Genomic DNA, 18610 nt, shown 5'->3' with positions numbered 1-18610 from the left:
ACCTGTCAGAGAGGTAAGATCTGAACCACTGAATAACAGTGCCTGCAACGCCCAGTGAACTATCAAGCGTAGATAGCAGGATCTGGTGGTTTACAGTGCCAAAAGCAGCTTTAGTAGAGATATCAGAGGACCTGCAATTCTACAATCACTTGTGGAAATCTCCATGTAGCTCTTTGACAGACTTGGGGTGAGGCTGCTCAGCAACAGCACAAACCTTGGAGACATCTATTTCCACTCGTTGATGGCTGATGTTATATTCGATGAAGGTGGTCTTGGACAGACGAAAGAGGAAAGTGATTAACACACACCCAGCCAATACTGTAGGTCACAGGTGTCAAACTTAGTTCCAAAAGGGCCGCAGCTCTGCACAGTTTAGTTCCAACCCTAATTAAACACACCTGATCAAACTAATTGAGTCCCTCAGGCTTGTTTAAAACCTACAGGCAAGTGTGTTGGAGCAGGGTTGGAACTGAACTGTGCAGGGCTTCGGCCCTCCAGGAATCGAGTTTGACACCCCTGCTGTAGGTGGTCTTCTGGGCATTGTGTGGAGATACAGCATTGTGATGGCCTGTTTCACCACATTAGAAACAAAGATTCAATTGGTTTCATTAAATTCTCTCTTCCTCTGAAAGCTTGGAAAGCCCCAGATGAATAGGTTCTTGACTGGGCAAGGAAAGTGCTGGTTTATGTAACAGTGGTTTAATGGCTGAACTGGGGGGTTTGGCGGCCTGGTTTTCTTGTCAGGGCATTTCATATTTCTCAATGCAGTTTATCAGTACAGATTACTAGAGACACAAAGTCAGTGGAAGAGCAGTTCCCCCTTACAGTCTTATTCAGTCTTGATTCAGACTTTGTTGAAAAACCTCTATGCAATATTCTTCCAACCACTCTGAGCAGCAATTGAACAGCATAGTAAGCTGTGGTTTGTGTACCCTGAGTCATATGCAGCAGCTGCGATGAGACATTCCTGCTGAATAAAATACTCATAAGACGTCTGAAACAACATATTTGAGTCCCATACTGCAGAAGCCCAATTAGGTGCTCTGCCAGAAAACAATAGCTATGTTTCCATCCAAAAATGTGAATAAACTTTATGCGCAAAACTCGATTATCGCATAAAAGTTGTGCGAATGAAGCATCGTTTCCATCCAACGAGTCAAAGCGAACAAAATCGTCACTTCCTGATTAACTGGCGCCAAATATCAACAGTAAAAACTGCATTTGCTGCAGTAGGAGAAGCTGCATCAATCTTTTCTAAATGAATGCGCCTCAGAAGGCAATCCTGACAAGCAGTGAGCATGCAGTGGCGTTTGAAGGTGTCAGACGCGGAGCACAGGCGCCCTTGATTCTGGAGGTCATTAATAATATAATAACATTAATACTGAAATGGTAAGGCGTTTTATAATGACCAAAACAACATTTCAGATGTTTTATAATGTGCTCAGCCTGACGTTTTATCCACTTACATACATTTTAAGCATCACATGATCTCTTTTAACAAAATCACATGACCTTTTTTAATGCGCATGCTGGAGTTTGTGCGGTAAAAGTGTTTCCATCGCAGTTTATGCGCATCTTTTCTTATCGAATAAAAAGTTTATCCTACCCAGTTAGGCGCATACGTTTTTTATGCGCATTTTCAAAATGTATGCGCATCATGGCGTCTCCATCAACTGTTTTTTTTTTTAAGCGCATTTGCAAAATGCGCATAAAATAGATGGATGGAAACATAGCTAGTGACTTCATAAAGGATTTTTTTTTCTCACCATACCTGAACTGTTCCTTATGGTGATCAAAATATCTGGACTTGACAAACGAATCCTCTACTAAAATCCACAGAGCCCTCAAACTTCTCAGGTAAAGCCAGTCTTTCTGTATGTTATCAGGTTGAAGGGATCTAATGTAGTGAGCGAGGCATTAATTTGCTGACTGAAGTTTGTTGAATTATTCCTGGTTGTTCTGTAGTATTTAACTTTGGGAGATGAATGCTGCTTGAAGCTGTGACCCCTCTGAAATTAGAGGAGGTAAAGTGTTCTGTAATGAGGGTAAGATTATTCTGTAAGTTCAACAAATCTAACACACCAGGCAAAAGTCAAGTCAAGGAGAGAAAACAGTTAAAGAAGTCAAAACACAGGGCTCGAAATTGCAACCATTTTGGTCGCATATGCGCCCGAAATTTTATTTATGCGACCTCAAAATATATTCGGGAGCACTTGTGCGAGTGCTAAAAATTGTTGTGTGCGACCAGTTTTTACAGCAAAATGTTCAGCACATGCGCGGATTTGGGAGACATTCATGCAGAATGCATCTCTAAGCTCTTTGTCTGCACTTGAAACGCGAAACGCAGCGCTCAGAAATGGTTTACAACAGTTGTCATGTCAACTTGCTGCAGTAAACAAAGCCAACTCCATAATGCTTGCCCCGCCTTCGCGCTCTTCTTATTGGCCCACCACTGCTCTAACACTAAACGCGAATGATTGGTTAATATCAGCTGTCAATCACTCAGTCGCCTTCTGGCTTGGGATGACAGAGAGCTACTACCGCGAAAAACTGTAGAGCGCTGAAGATGAGCATGAAGTTAACGCTGACAGATTTAGTTTTAGAAACCATCTAGTTACAAATAATGACACATCTTACTGAATGTTAATCCACCATCTACACTTTTCCAAGAGTGGATAAAAGACTTCCATTGGCTTCAAGTCGGCTATGAAAAGTCTGTGGGATGGAATTTTCAGGTAACTGTTTGCCACATCTAGCACGAGAGCTTCTGTTTAATCCTTCATATAATCGCCAGATGCTGTCCGCTATGCAAGGGGCAGCTATATGTAAAACTGAACACCATATATATACTGAATATATATATATTATATTTTGCTTGTTTGTTTGATTACTGTTGATTTCAAATGCAATAAATATGTTTGTATAAAACTTGTAGTAACGGTGCTTATAATTGGTGGGTGCGACTACATTTTGGCTGATGCGCCTACGTTTTTAAAGTTAGGAGCACCAGTGCTACCAAGCAAAAAGGTTAATTTCGAGCCCTGAAACACATAAAGTAGTCCAACAGACAAATAATCCACATGATTATGTGCTATTGTGATCACAGAGATCAAGATTTCTGTGATCTTGGCTCAGGTTATAGGAAACTAGTTAATAGTAAGAATTGCTAGCTATACTAAATTGTTTCCATAACTTTATGTATGGTAAAACATTGCTACTTATAATCATCTGAATGTCTACTGAACGTTCCTAGATAAACCGGTCAATAATTACATATAGACTATTAAATAATCTCAGATGTATAAAGGTACTGAAAGACAATCTACAGATACTCCTCCAACAAGAGTAAGCAAGTCCAATTCAGTAAAATGCACCGTGTTTCACAATCCATTCAAATCCTGATCCTAAAACACACCTCTCACATCAGTTGCAACATCTCTATTCTAATAATAGTATATTTCTATTAATTAGTGGACTGTTCACAGTGACCTTTTTGAGTGCTAATGCTTGACTCTGATAGTGTCACAGCTTATAATGTCTCTGTGTTATGCCAAAGGCTCGGGGAGTAGCTGCAGATAGGATGCAGACTGAACAAAACATGCATCAGTGGACAAATGCACGAAAGAGAAATCTGCGGAATGATGATGTGCAGAAGACAAAATTCAGAAGAAGTTCATATATATCCATGTGTCCACCTTAGGGTGACATCTACTTAAAATAAATACCGCCTTCACATCAAACAAACAAGAAAACAAATGGTACTTCATTGCACTTTCATCAAATGTCAGATTTTGTAGGTTGAATTTATATAAATGATTTGTATTTTGTTTAAATACATTCATCACATCAGTATTTTATATAATATTTTCACACAATTCATACAATTTATTTATACTTTGGAACAAAATCATTTTGGTGTACAGTATTTGTGCCCATTTCCCAACATAAAACCTAAGGAATACAGCTTAGCCTAATCTCTGGACTATGTCGACTGCATGAACACACACTTGCAAGCACGCATGTTTCTCATGCATCAGCACAAGTGATTCTTCATAAATACACTAACTGCATTCACAGTCTTTGAAAGATACATGCATCCTTACACACGAAACCCACACACACACACACACACACCACAGATGATTTGCACATATGAGAAGGAAGTTTAGGACAAGTCATCACCGGAGGCACAGTGAATCAGAGCTGTGATGTAGTGAGATGCGTTCTCTTCTTGTCTGTCAGTGTGTTTCACATCTACACTCACTGATGGGGGGATGACAGTGCTCCGACCACCCATCCTCCATCCCTGCTGACGTCAGCCCCCTGATATGAGTCAGGGAACACAACAACGGTCTCTCCTCACAGATGAAAGCTGCATTTTTTTTAAGCATTTCTATTCATAATTATTTTGCATCTGCAATATGATGGGTTTGGATGATGCTGATGAAGCATGATGTGATATTCAAAGTCAACCGCCCTCTATCTCTATTCCAGCTTTTCTTTGTAGATATTACAACATTTTTAAAGTTCAGGGTCTCATTTCTAGAACATACATACAGTTCAAATTTAGAATGTGAGCAGGGGCGGACTGGCCATCTGGCAGACCGGGCAAATTCCCGCTGGGCCAACGTACTTTTTGGGCCGGGCTGATCATCTTCTTATGATCTGATTGGCCAATAAAACACTTAGCAAATTGTCATGTTTTTCTGCCTAACTAATTGACGATGTTGTGAGCTGTGACGCTCGGAAAGTAAGATGTTTCTTTGGTTTTTTTCTGGACAGACCGGCCCATGTGACATAATCTACAGCCCATTGGTTCTTTTCGTTAATGACATTGGGCTAACCCAATCACAAACTCCCATTTTGGGCTCTGTGTATTTGTCAAAATAGTCGAGAGTCACGCCTGTTTCAGACAACACAGGCGCGTATGGAGAGCAGAAGCAACCCGCATCTAGTTACCTATCTGTCTACAAATACTTTTTATTTTTACTTTTCATCTGCACCAAGACCTGCAGCAACTTCCTCCTATGCTGTTTCCTTAACCGGCAACTCTTTATTTTACAAATTATATAGATCCTAAAGAACTGTATGCTTCTCAAGCTCTATGAGTGTCGTTCATATATTTTAAGGTGCGTCAGAAAACAATCACATGAGGTATCATGACATTTCGTTTTGGATCGTCAGCATGACGTAGGCCGATATAGTTACAATAATATTCATACAATGTGGTTATAATAATATTTATACATGATAAAATTAGTGTGCAACTTAAGCAAAATTAATACTGTTTTTGTTTACATTTAGTTTTGTAGTTCGGGCCCAAACAAATATTTGTTGCATTTTGTTTAATTGTTTAAGTTCATTTGATTGACTATATACAATCTTTAAGCTATATTGATGTTTCATTGTTGAGTTAAACATTTTTTAAGGGGCTCTGACACATCAGCAGGCTGTTTTTATGTTCATTATTTAAAATAGGCTCTCTCAAAACACACAGGCACACACAAGATGGACTTCCAGTGTGGATTATACTTCTATTATAATAATAATTAACAATTTTTAACATTTTTAATTTGTCAACTCTCATTATTTCCTATATATACGGCTTTTTGTGCTTTTATAAAATAGGAGTTGGTAAACATATTCAACACAGATGGGTAGCATTTTGATTGTATGTGGTGGGCCGCTCTGGCCCAAAATGCCAGGGCTGATTTTTTGCCCCAGTCCAGCCCTGAATGTGAGTATGCTAAAATTTAACAGATAAAACAAAGCAAATAAAGTGTGAGCAGTTCTGAGTAGACATGAACACTTCTCTTGAATACTGCAATTTTGTAAGTCTAAGAAACACGTGAAAAGTTGTCCATCATGTACAGTAAGCAAAATATCGGTAACAATTTACATTAATTTTACATTTGTAAAGTGTTTATAGAGATGTTTAAAGGACACCTAGTTGACCCTTTTTTTAAGATTTAATATTAATATTATGGTTGTTCTGAGTGTGCCAGTTTAGGTTCAGTTCAAAACACAGTTCAGATTTGTTTATTATGATGTGTTAAAAAGTGTGATTTTGGGGGGGTGTACACAGCTCGCTGTTTTAGGGGCGTGTTGCATCACATGAATAATTAATTTTAACTTCCTGCCCAAAGTAACAACGAGGTGGAGCCAAGAGCTCCCCTGCTTTGTGCTTGGCAACAGAGAGGCAGACAGAGAGAAGCAACATGAGTGAGAGGACCAGCATTCAGCAGTACATGAATGCCTCGGACACAGACTAAGCAGAGAGTATAAAATCATTTGTGTCTTTGTATAGTTTTACAGCGAACTGTGTGCTAGATTAAAGTGCCGAAGTTGGACACAGAGACTAATAACCACGCACACTGAAATAGTTTTGACTGAGGCACCGGATGCGCCGCTCAGAGCCGCGACACGGCACACCAGACATGCACATTTGCATGTTATTTAAAATGGAACTATTCAGATGTCGCTCTGTGGCTCGGCAGAAATAAGTGTCCTGAGTGGTGGCTGGGTGCGGTGGACAGCCGTCGACTTGAAGCGCCGCTTTGTGTACCCATGATACAAACCTATGTTTAGAATTCTAAAATGCATGGCACTGCATGGGGCAATGCTGTAGGTCGCCAAGCTGCGCTTCTGGTGTGCGATCTGCAGGCAAATTCGTTATTTTATTTCCAAAGGAGAGACGCGCACGTGAGGCAACGCGCTCGCACTTTCCAGCTGCACCTAGTTAAGATCACAGGGAGCTTCTGTGACCGCGAGAAATGCAAACGGATGGAGTTTAAGGTAGACGCAATGAAAAGTACACGTTTGCAAACCCACCTAAAGTTACAAACAATGGCGTCGATGAGAGCGATCATGTGTTGAATGATGATCTTGTGTTGAGCCCAATGAGCCTTACATCTAAAATTAGAGCAAGGGTGTTTCTTTGGTGGCATCGCTTTGACTCACAAGCTGAAATTGGCAAGCGTGAAACTAAGGATATGGTAATGTGCGCCTGTCAATCAATATTGGTGGGCATGGGCAATGCACTCCTACGTCAAGTTGCGGTCAATCTTACAACCGCTCCAATTGGTCCACCATTTTTATGTTGTTAAATTAAAAAAAAAGGACTGGGTGTGTTTATATCACCTCAACTTGACGGTCTACACACCATACCTACAAACACGTCTATCCAAATAGTTTGATTTTAGGTGCCCTTTAAGCCATGTAGTCTTTATTTCTATAGCTTTTTATGCAGTGTCCATTGTGACAAAAATCTGCCTTCCATTGAGGAAAAAGGATAAAAAGTCATAACAATATTTCAGTTTCAGGCAGGATGTAATAGTAGAATGGTGGTGAGGTTCTAGTTAAATTGAACTAGTTAATCTAATTAAGTAAATAAAATAAAAAAAACAGCTTAATTCAGTTTTATAAAAATATCACTGTTGATTTCCCGAATACAACAGGCCCTTCCCATTACCAATGACCGGATTTCTAGCACACACACACACACACCTATGGTTTACTTATGCACCCAACTCCAATTAAAGAAGATTTATTGACACCCCTCACCAGATCCAGTCCATCACAGATAGCCCTTTAGGCCATGGACACATCTGCTACTGCATTGGGCCGTTCAGTTAAGAATCTGAGAACTTCATATGGAAAACATTAGTCTGTTGGATCTGGAGGATTCCATGGCTGGTGGTCTTGCCATGTTCATGCAGCATTAGCATATCATATCTCACTGAACCATATACATGTGTATGTATTGGCTGTAGCAAGTCTTAGGGTGCTTTCACACCTGTGAATCGATTCATTTGTTCCGAAACAGGGATTCAAATTGTAACATTGTCGCTCTTTGCTCTTGGTGCGGTTCGCTTTCACACAGCAAAATTTCTAAACGGACCAAAATAGCTAAAACAAGTCTCGTGCGTGTTAACTCTCCTTACATTGGTCAGAGTTTCATGGTTTATTTTGCTTATTTTGGTCCCGCTCAGCTGTCAGGGGGAGTGGTAGTTTGGTGACAGGGTTCGCTCAACATGTCTGAAGAGCGAGGAGGGATGCGGTGGGAAGGGCGCGCAACGTATTTGAAGACCGAGAGGGAGACGTGCGATTACCGGTAGATAATCACTCGTTTGCGGGCATCCGGGAGTCTCTGTGCATTAGTGATGGGAAGTTCGGATCATTTTACTGACTCGAATCTTTGAGTTCCATTCATCAACATGAATGAATCTTTTTTCGAGTCATTTCGTTCATTTGGTTCAATTTGCCAAAATATTATTAAAATGTTACGAATTGCTTCCAAACACATCTACAACTAGCCCAAAAGGCTGATTGCACGACAAATAAGTCATAAATAGAAATATAAAAAAAATTCACTGTTTACCTACTCTTTTGTCTATGACGGAATTTTTATCTCTTCACCTTTTCATGTCTTCAAATGTCAGGGGTTCATTCACGTTACACTGACAGTCACATATAATCTTAACCAATGCACAGTCTAAGCCGATAGAAGCCATGATCATTCGTTCATCACGTGACAGAATGACTCAAACCCGAGGACTCGAGAGATGAACAGTTCAATTCTTTTCCCAGCTCTAAACGCATATGATTGGCCCCTGAGGAACGAATGACTCAGACCCGATAGAGGAGTCAAAAGATGAACGGATCAATTCTTTTTCCGGCTCTAAACGCGTATGATTGGCCTGTGATGAACGAGTGACTCAGACCCGATAGAGGAGTCAAAAGATGAACGGATCAATTCTTTTTCCGACTCTAAACGCGTATGATTGGCCCGTGAGGAACGAGTGACTCAGACCCGATAGAGGAGTCAAAAGATGAACGGATCAATTCTTTTCCTGGCTCTAAACGCATATGATTGGCCCGTGAGGAACGAATGACTCAGACCCAATAGAGGAGTCAAAAGATGAACGGATCAATTCTTTTTCCGGCTCTAAACGCGTATGATTGGCCCGTGATGAACGAGTGACTCAGACCCGATAGAGGAGTCGAGAGATAAACGGATCAAAACTTTTTCCGACGCTAAACGTGTATGATTGGCCCGTGAGGAACGAATGACTCAGACCCAATAGAGGACACGAGAGATAAATGGATCAAAACTTTTTCCGACTCTAAACGCATATGATTGGCCCGTGAGGAACGAATGACTCAGACCCAATAGAGGAGTCAAAAGATGAACGGATCAATTCTTTTTCCGGCTCTAAACGCGTATGATTGGCCCGTGATGAACGAGTGACTCAGACCCGATAGAGGAGTCGAGAGATAAACGAATCAAAACTTTTTCCGACTCTAAACGTGTATGATTGGCCCGTGAGGAACGAGTGACTCAGACCCGATAGAGGACTCGAGAGATAAACGGATCAAAACTTTTTCCGACTCTAAACGTGTATGATTGGCCCGTGAGGAACGAGTGACTCAGACCAGATAGAGGACTCGAGAGATAAACGGATCAAAACTTTTTCCGACTCTAAACGTGTATGATTGGCCCGTGAGGAACGAGTGACTCAGACCCGATAGAGGAGTCGAGAGATAAACGGATCAAAACTTTTTCCGACTCTAAACGCATATGATTGGCCCGTGATGAACGAGTGACTCAGACCAGATAGAGGACTCGAGAGATAAACGGATCAAAACTTTTTCCGACTCTAAACGTGTATGATTGGCCCGTGAGGAACGAGTGACTCAGACCCGATAGAGGAGTCAAAAGATGAACGGATCAATACTTTTTCCGGCTCTAAACGCGTATGATTGGCCCGTGATGAACGAGTGACTCAGACCCAATAGAGGACACGAGAGATAAATGGATCAAAACTTTTTCCGACTCTAAACGCGTATGATTGGCCCGTGATGAACGAGTGACTCAGATCCGATAGAGGACTCGAGAGGTGAGCGGATCAATTCTTTTTCGGGCTCTAAACGCATATGATTGGCTTCTGCCAATTTGATGAAGACTTGAAATGAACGATACCACCTGCACAAATGTGCGCACGCGCGGATAAACGAATCACTCCCTGAGAGGACTCATAGTTCCCGAGTCATATTGAAGATTCGTTCAAAATGAACAAATCGTTCATGAACGACCTATCACTACTGTGCATTTGCGGGAGACTCCAGGAACTTCCGGGAGACTTGGGATGTCTGGAATGTCCTCCGGCCCCACTCATAATTCTCTCTTTATATAGCCGTATGCCTATTACATATCCATAAAACACTGTGATATAACCGGGCTCGGATCGTATCGCTTTCTCACTACAATCGATCCTCGCGACCTCATTCAGGTGATCTCGGACCGATTGTTTTGGCGCGTATCCGAGCGAGATTGCTGGATTCACATATGCCAAATGAACTGCGCTAACTGGGCAAACCAGACAGGTTCCAAAACAAAAGTCTAGGTGTGAAAGCACCCTTACTCTTCAATGGTACCAATAACTACAGCAATAGGAATATCTAGTCCAAGATCAAATACATTAACACTGATTTTCCATTAGGATGCTGCAATGTATTCTTGAGACTATCATGACTGAACTATTCAAATGTAAGTACACCTATTGCATGCATAAATAATTAGTATGCTAATTAATCAATGGTATCTGGGTAAGTATGCATTTTGAAGTATGTATGCATCATGAAGTGATTTCAGCTTTCAGTATTTAGCATTTTATAGTTTATGAGAGAAATATAAGCACAGAAACGAGATCACTGGTTGTATCTCTCTCTCACACACACACATACACACACACACACAAACTCGTCAGAGTCTATCACTGCCCATTACAGCCCAGTGGTCTGCTGCGTGTGCTGTGTGCAGGCCTGGACCCCAAAACAGAAAATGTCAAGTGTGATAAGAGTTAGTGTATGTTCATATGCTATGAAACTCTGCCTGGTCCAATTGCCCTCAGAATGCTACACGGCCCGTGGCTCTTGCTCAGCTCCCAGCACTTCAGATGAACTGTGAACTACTTCACAGGTCCTTCACATACCTGGAGCATGTGAAAATCAAGCTCTCTCTTTTATTTTCTAATCTCCTTGTGTTGGTACTGTAACTGTAGAAGACATTTGCATTTGCACTATTTTCTATCTACCTTAAAGATGACAGTCGACAACCCACTAGATCTTGTCAATCGCCAGTTAGTAAACCTTATAGTACTTAATAATACCACAATTCCAAACAAAAAAAAGTGTGTATAACTAGCATGTTTTCAGTTGTCATAATAAGGGATGGGCAGTATTTATGATACATGTATTTTAAATGTGTATTTTAAATACAAAATAGTATTAATTTATTAATATAATAATTTATATTTGATAAGGTTATGAAAATGGCTTACTATTTTGTATTAAAATACTGCAGAATCTTGTTTTTTTATACTGTAAAATATTTTGTAAGGATTCTACATGATGACAATGTAAAGTGCACACTCTGGTTGGTGCTTTGGACATTATTGACCACTCTATTTAATGAAGAACTGGCTAAAATATTCGGAGAAAGAGTATACTTAACAAATAACAGTAGTTTTGGGTTGATTGCTGATGCCTAATGTTTGTTGTTAAAACGAACAACATGTTGGTGCCAATAGCCTGGTGGTACTTTGGGCCAAAATAATGTCACAATCCCCAGCGATCTAACAACAAGAGATCGCTGGTAAACACTCACATTCACATGAACTACAAATCCACCATGGTATGGACTACAACACCCAGTCATGCAACAAACACACACAACCGGTTCCAGATCCTGACTGATTACACTCTCACAGCTAAAGCTGCTCAATGACTGATTACACACACATATATTCAGCTCACTTTGAGACACTCATTGCTGAGTCTTTGCTTACTGTTTAGAGACATTACAATGCGTTTCCTTTGTCTTGCTTTGCCGTGTTTTGACCCTTGGCTTGCTAATCTGTTTATCCCTGTCTGCTGCATGCCTTCTGACCATCTGCCTGTGTAACTGACTACGACTCTGAATTGCTCATATATATCTGTTTGCTCCTGTGTTGACTATTGCTTGCTTAACCTCTCTAGTAAACCTGCAATTGGATCCACACCCCTGTTGTCAGTGTCACATCCCTTGTTACACATATACTATAGCACCAACATACCCACGGCAACCTAAGTTCAATTCCCAGCTTACGGTCCTTTACCAATTCTTCTACTCTTTCTGCTCATATTGCGTTCCTGTCTGAAATCTCTAGTGTCTTATCATAATAAAATGCAAAATTCTGGAGTTAATTGAGTTCGGGGAGACCAAGGAGGAAGACTACCAAGACTACAAAGAGATTCTGGTAAACCGTATGGCACCTCGGAACATGGAAGCAGTTCCACACCGACACCGTTTACAGAGGAAGTGGTAAGCTGTTGACGTTGACTGGGGATGTTGTCCGACAGTGAAAGGAATACTTTGAGGATCTCCTCCATCCCACTGACATGTCTTTCATTGAGGAAGTCAAAACGGATTGGGGATGGTTGCTCTTTGGGACCAAGTTTAAGTTGTGAGCGTCCAACCCTCACTAGTGGGATGGGGGTCTATTTTGCACTTGGGGGATGGTGGGTTCAGAAAAAAGGCAATGCATGAAGTTCCTGCTTCGGTCTTTTATCCAGGGCCCAAAGTGGCAGGCTGAGCCCACCAGGCGTCCTCCATTCCCGTTTTAGGAGTTGGGATGTCCTGCACCTGGAGGTAAGTGCCCAGATCTCGGTTTTCTGTGATGTGCTATCTGGGATATAGAAACAAGGTAAAAATGGTTTTGGTCACCTTATCTCAAGCTTCAAAGTTGGCTGACTCTTCAGAGAAGGCAGAGGGAAGCACCAGGTGCTCTCAAAATACCCAAATCTGAGGCACTTGGACAGTACCTCTGGACTGGGTAACTGGAATGGGGGTTCCCATTTTGAAGAAGGGGGACCGGAGGGTGTGTTCCAACTATAGGGGATCACACTCCTCAGCCTCCCTGGGAAAGTTTACTGGAGAGGTGGATGGCAATGCCATATTCATCCAGGCTGTAGTACACTGGACCAGGTCTAAACTCTCACCAGGCTGCTCAAGGGTTCATGGGAATATGCCCAACCAGTCCACATGTGTTTGGATGTGTAATGGAAATTCATTTTTAGATGAACATGTGTAGTGAAAACTTGCTTACTCCTCATCTTTAGATGTGTGAAAAGTCACTTGTGTTCACAGTGTACTTTTGTTTATACAGCCTTACATTCCCGTATGTGACCACGTGGTCCTTATCTTTCCAATTAGGCTTTACGATGAACATCTGTTAGGGGTAAGGGGCATGGGCTGTGTGATATATGACTGAAAAGCAGCAGGATGGTTTTCACACCTGATGTAGTATGTTTGGTTTAGGTTGAACTGGAATTGACCTCGTAAGCAGCACAACCCAGATAAAAGGATGAGCACACTTTGCTTCAGTGTCTCACTCTGCAGAAACTGTTGTTGCTGTATGACTGTGACCTTCTTTGCAAAGAATAAAAGCTTTGAAAAGACATCCCGGGTAAGACTTTGTTTCTTGACCACCGAGAGCGCCTCCTTAAAGGAAATTGCCACTACAGATGTAAAATGAATGAATTCTGGAGTTTTTTACAGTCTCATATTCCATTTATATTCTATCTATATTGTGTAATAATTGTCTGGGTTTGTGTATTAATTTGTCTACGTTAGTATCAGACAGATACTATGCCAATTATCCTCTGTGATACTCTTTCTCATATCTTGACACCATGCTAAACATTTATTTTCTGTACTTTCCTTGCAATTAGTGGAAATTAATCCGTAAAGTATAGAAATTTGACCGCCACCATGAAAATGGTTTAAAGTAATATATTCTAAAGGGGATAGGTCTGGCAAAAGAAGAGAATGATGTTGTGTTTTATTAATAACATTGATTTGAAGATATTTGAAAAAAAAAGTGTTTTACGTAAATCAAACTTTTGTCTTAATTCTTGGAAAGAGTATAGTTTTGTTATTAAATAAATCACTCACCTTACTTAAACCTTTTAAATCCCATATTTTAAAGCCAGCATCATAAGTTTCAGGTGTAATATTAGCGTTAGCTCAGATAGGGGTAAAGGGGGGGGGGGGGGGGGGGTGGCTAGAGCAAGGCCACTTCAGATTATTTTTGAAGGGCACTTTCTATCCAAGACTAAAAAGGGTATGTGCACTGCACAGGTTGAGCCCATTGTGTGCATGTGCCTGCATCCAAAACCTAATCTACAGCTTTAACTGTCTTACTGTCTAGTAAAGTTTGGATGTGTGTTACTAATACTGAGATGATCCCTGTCAGTCTGCATGCAAATCCCTTAGTGTTAACAGAGAAAAACTGAACATATGGCAGGCTGTTCATGTGACAAGAACAGGACGTTGTTGTTTTTTTATTAAAAGTTGCTAAAAGACATTATGATATCATTGGCAATGAAATGAGCACATAATTATGATACAGAACTGTATGTGCTGGCGGACCTGGGCCGCTCGCCCAAGTAAGTCCATTGGCTCTATTTTGACGATCCATGCGCAAAGTCTAAAGCACAGGGCGCAAACGCATTAAGTGCTTGTCAGAATCCACTTTTGCTATTTTTAAGACACTTTGCGCTGTGGCTCATGGTCTAACAGGGTTGAGCTTATTCTCTTAATGAGTTATAGGTGTGTTTTGAGAATAAACCAGAGTTTCATCTCCCATTCCCTTTCAGAGTCAGTTGCGTTGCGCCATGGCGCATTTGCTATTTACATGGCAGACTTTTTAAGTGGGAAATCTAAACACTTCACAAGAGAGAAAACAGTTAAACAGAGCATCTACAGTGCGAGAATGAGAGATGAGTCTCCTCATTGTTTACTTTCACTTTCACTTGTGTATAGAGAAATGTGTTGTACGCACAGATATCCATTAGCCATTAAATAATCAATTTTTTTTATTAAGTACAAAGATTTGTTTCAAAACTATTTCTAAATTCAGTTCTAATTTCCAGCAAACGAATAAATGAACAATAATAACAAAGTGTGTTCAAAAAACTGAGTTGTATCCAAATACACATGCTGTGCCCCATACGGTCTAAAACCTGACAGGTGGACAAATCTAAGCTTGTTTTTAATTAAACAAATATAAATACGCATATTATAAATAATACTGCTAATAATGATAACATTATACAAAAGCAAATGGTTATGAATGAACTGAAAAAGCCTCCCGAGATGAAGAAGGCATGAAGGCAGTGGTTTTTATATTGATGTAGGCTAGAAAATAATATTTTTTGTAATATTTTAATCCTTTAATTATGTTTCATTAGTAAAGATTTGTGTGTATTGCTGTACACCCTGTGTGTATTAAGCAGTGTGTAAGCGAAGCGCACAACTAATGTGTTTTGCGCTGGACTATAGACCGGGTCTATTGAACAGTCTATTATAGTTCCTCAAAATAGCAACGCGCCAGCAATGCGCCTCAACACGCCTCTTTTTTTAGACCACATATGAGCGCAAATGCATTTGCTATTTAAACAGCGTGGCGCAAAACGTCAAAACGACTCTTGCACCAAGCTGAAACTAGCAAACAACAATTTCGTTACGCCTTGCGCCTCATTTCATCGGGTGTATGATAGAGCCCTATGTGTGGAAAGCACTGATGTTTCCTAGGTAATGCAGAAGCGGAGGGCAACAAATGCTGGGTTTAACACAAGTCTTTCCTTCATGTTGTCCTGACACAAATTAATTAAATTAATTTAATCCATTTTACTAATTTAAATGATAGAACATAAAACAATTAAGTAAAAAAAAATTGTCGTTTCAACGTTTTAAAGCATTTTTTGAGTGTGTCATATTTTGTGCTGATTATAAAGTAATGTAATGTAATGTGTATTTATATAGCGCATTTACTATGTATGGCCATACACCCAAAGTGCTTCACAATCATGAGGGGGGGTCTCTCCACACCACCACCAGTGTGCAGCATCCACTTGGATGATGCGACGGCTGCCACAGGACAATGGCGCCAGTGCACTCACCACACACAAGATATTGGTGGAGTGGAGAGACAGTGATTGAGCCAATTTGGTGGATGGGGATGATTGGGAGGCCATGATCGTAAGAGCCGATAGAGGGACTTTGGCCAGGACAACGGGGTTACACCACTGCTCTTTCACGAGAAGTGCCATGGGATTTTTAATGACCACAGAGAGTCAGGACCTCGGTTTAGCGTCTCATCTGAAAGACAGCGTCCACTGACAGTGTAGTGTCCCCTTTACTTTTACTGGGGCATTAGGACTCACACAGACCACAGGTTGAGCACCCCCTGCTGGCCTCACTAACACCACTTCCAACAGCAACCTAGTGTTCCCTAGTGGTCTCCCATCCAGGTACTAACCAGGCTCAGCCCTGCTTAGCTTCAGTGAGTAACCGGTCTTGGACTGCAGGGTGATATAGCTGTGACCATATAAAGTACTGTTCTGCCCTAATAATCAATTCATAAATTGTACGTCATACAGAAAGTCAAGGGCGACGCAGTGGCGCAGTAGGTAGTGCTGTCACCTCAAAGCAAGAAGGTCGCTAGTTCGAGCCTCGGCTGGCTCAGTTGGCGTTTCTGTGTGGAGTTTGCATGTTCTCCCTGCATTCATGTGTGTGTCCTCCGGGTGCTCCGGTTTCCCCCACTGTCCAAAGACACGTGGCACAGGTGAATTGGGTAGGCTAAATTGTTCGTAGCGTGTGTGTGAATGTGTGTGTGGATGTTTCCCAGAGATGGGTTGCAGCTGGAAGGGCATCCGCTGCTCAAAAACGTGCTGGATATGTTCATATATGGTTCTGCTGTGGCGACCCCAGATTAATAAAGGGAATAAGCCGAAAAGGAAATGAATGAACAGAAAGCAAATACTATTGCTATTTCTATCCACAAACCCAGCACTTATGCAGTGAACTGGGAAAGCAGCAGTCTTTTTTCCTCTCTCTCTCTCTCTTTTATCATCTTGGATGCTTTTATTCAAAACTCTGCTGGGTTAATTCAGCTAGAGGGGTCATACACTGTCCAGACAAGTCATTATTTCAACCCTGAATGCTTTTAAATGAACTGAAGCTCAGCATTTCATAGCAGCTTGCTGTCTTAGGCACCCACTGTTTGTTTGTTTTTTAGCTTTTTTCTTGTATTTAAAAACCTGAATCAGGAGATGTAGCCATATTAGTTATTATAGGGAAAAAAGCAATTACATAGAAGTGTTTGTCATGGTTAATTCTAATGCCATATCATTACCTTACTGCACATTAAATAAGTGCAAAGCACTTTATTAGATGAGTCACACTTTTGCCAAATTACACAGAGCAAAGCTGGAGTCTGCATTAAAGTATAGACAGAGTGTATTGTGTGGATCTACTTGCTTTCAGTGGCAAGCCGGGTGTATTTCTTGTTTTTAGGGCTGTATTGAGGTAAATGAATGCAGAAGAAGCTGACGAGAGCAGTGTGTTCCTGCCGTACAGCGAGTCTTTGATGAGTGAATGGGAGAGTTATGTAACATCTTTAGCACACATGCCCGAGTGTGTGACTGCCAGAAGACGACGCAAAAAAGATGTGAGAGGAGAAACATTGCTGCTTAGATTGGCATTGGGTCACTTTCCTTATTAGAACTGCTCGGTGGAGCAGCACTAACCAGTCTGCTAAAGAGCGGACATTTCTTCAGCATGGTCAGCAGCGCTGATGTTAAATGATTCAATGTTCTGATATTAACGATGCTGTATTAACTACTTGATTTATTTTTTAGAAATATGCTCTGCGGTCTGTTGGTCAGATTCTAAGCCACTTTTTACTCTGGAGCCCCAGGAGAATGGTAGCTTTGCTGAGCCCATTGGTAAAACTGGTGCCTTGCTTTGTGGCTGATGACGAGGGCCAGACAGAATCTGCAGACATTTTTGGCATTTTTGATTTTAGAAGTATCATAACTAAAAACTTAATATATGAAATCAACAAATAACACATTTTTAACTTGTATTTAATGTTTACAATGCAAATCCCATTAGATCCACTTATTTGATAAACAAAGCAAGTCTCTCATATAATATCTCTACTAAAAGACATATTACTTTACAAACTTTACAATAATGTTAGAGAAATTAATTTAAAAAAATGTGAATAAATATCAATTTAGATACATTTACACAGGTAAATACATAGACTCGATCAATGATGGGGTAAAAATCTGCGGATGTCTGCACGCGCAGATTCCGTGTGGGCTTACTGATGACCCTTGACATTACACTACATTTATAAATTGCCGGAAATTGTCGTGACTGCTGGCACAAGTTTGTGCTCAGTTTTCAACTGTTCACTTGCTCGTTTCACATCATCAGTTTAACAAAATATTATACAAAATGTTATATATTTAACAGATATATTTATTAAAATAACATCTTAGTCACCAAACATCTTCAAAAAAAGAAGATAATCCATCTAAATTTAAGCAAAATATTGAAATGAATGACAATCTACAAACTTTTCCAACTAAATTATTTATATATATATATATATATATATATATATATATATATATATATATTTATATATATATATATATATATATATATATATATATATATATAATCAAACAGAATTATTGAACCCCCTGAATT

General features: G+C 40.5%; 2 protein-coding genes across 4 annotated transcripts in view; both read right to left on the bottom strand.

Annotated features, from left to right (window-relative positions):
- The window catches only part of zgc:113278, an 852580-nt gene that overhangs the window by 226498 nt on the left and 607472 nt on the right, over window positions 1-18610 (bottom strand). The window lies entirely within an intron of this gene.
- The window catches only part of vgll4a (vestigial-like family member 4a), a 74149-nt gene that overhangs the window by 32613 nt on the left and 22926 nt on the right, over window positions 1-18610 (bottom strand). Inside the window, exons 6-7 of one of the 2 annotated variants that reach the window (XR_012398951.1) lie at window positions 1772-2009; window positions 687-967 (exon numbers count right to left, since the gene is read on the bottom strand). The exons of the other annotated variant lie outside the window; for it this stretch is intronic. The gene's annotated coding sequence lies outside the window, so the exon portion shown is untranslated. Of the gene's footprint in view, window positions 1-686; window positions 968-1771; window positions 2010-18610 lie in introns of those variants that run through there. 2 annotated transcript variants of the gene reach the window in all.

Source organism: Danio rerio, chromosome 23 (assembly GCF_049306965.1).
Source record: "Danio rerio strain Tuebingen ecotype United States chromosome 23, GRCz12tu, whole genome shotgun sequence".
NCBI lineage: Eukaryota > Metazoa > Chordata > Actinopteri > Cypriniformes > Danionidae > Danio > Danio rerio.
The sequence above is the reverse complement of the archived record's forward strand: the minus strand, read 5'-3'. Positions and strand labels throughout refer to the sequence as shown.